The following is a 720-nucleotide window of genomic DNA, read 5'->3' on the forward strand; positions in this document are numbered from 1 at the left end:
TGACGTCATTTTTTGTAACCCGATTGAGTCTCCAGCTAGAGACAACTGTAATATCAGTATCCCATGGTCATCGTGAGATGACTGGTATGAAGTGGTTTAATCGAGGAACAGACAGTTTTTTCCCATTAGTTATCAGAACAGAAAATACAGGCGACAAAAGTATGTTTATTAAGCAAATAACAGTTCAGTATTGCAATTAAGAGCTATGTAAGCATTAATATTAATGATTTTAAAGATTTAAAACATTAAAGATTAAAGATTTTAACATTGGCCACTTAAAATCTTTTATGATTTAGCTCTCTCATGATTATAACTACAAAACTAACCCTATGAAAAAGTGTAAGATAATAATCAGTCACCTTGACTGATGAAGTTAATATGCATGCGCAGGTGAACGCTCAAGCGCGTCACACACGATCCGCCTACTCTTGCATAATTGACACCCTCTCATTAGCATGTTGTGCAGAGGGGGAAAAAAATGTGGAACTACATATAATTATTTATTTATGTATTTAAACAAGAATACGTGTATTTATGCACACATTTATTTATTTATTTGTGTATTTATTTATTTATTGTTTTTGCAGGTTTCGTCCTCCATAGATGGAAGGGTAGTGCAAGATATATAACCACCACCACAGCTGTTAAATGAACACAAATTATTCACAATTTATTTGGTCATCTTTATGTTCTACAAATACAAAAGCAACAAATTATTCT

At 32.5% G+C, this 720-nt stretch overlaps 1 protein-coding gene across 1 annotated transcript in view; it reads right to left on the minus strand.

The window, feature by feature from the left end:
- The window catches only part of LOC107660930 (SAGA-associated factor 29), an 18297-nt gene that overhangs the window by 16306 nt on the left and 1271 nt on the right, over positions 1-720 (minus strand). The window lies entirely within an intron of this gene.

The sequence above is a fragment of the Sinocyclocheilus anshuiensis genome, unplaced genomic scaffold, assembly GCF_001515605.1.
Source record: "Sinocyclocheilus anshuiensis isolate Anshui unplaced genomic scaffold, SAMN03320099.WGS_v1.1 scaffold2630, whole genome shotgun sequence".
NCBI lineage: Eukaryota > Metazoa > Chordata > Actinopteri > Cypriniformes > Cyprinidae > Sinocyclocheilus > Sinocyclocheilus anshuiensis.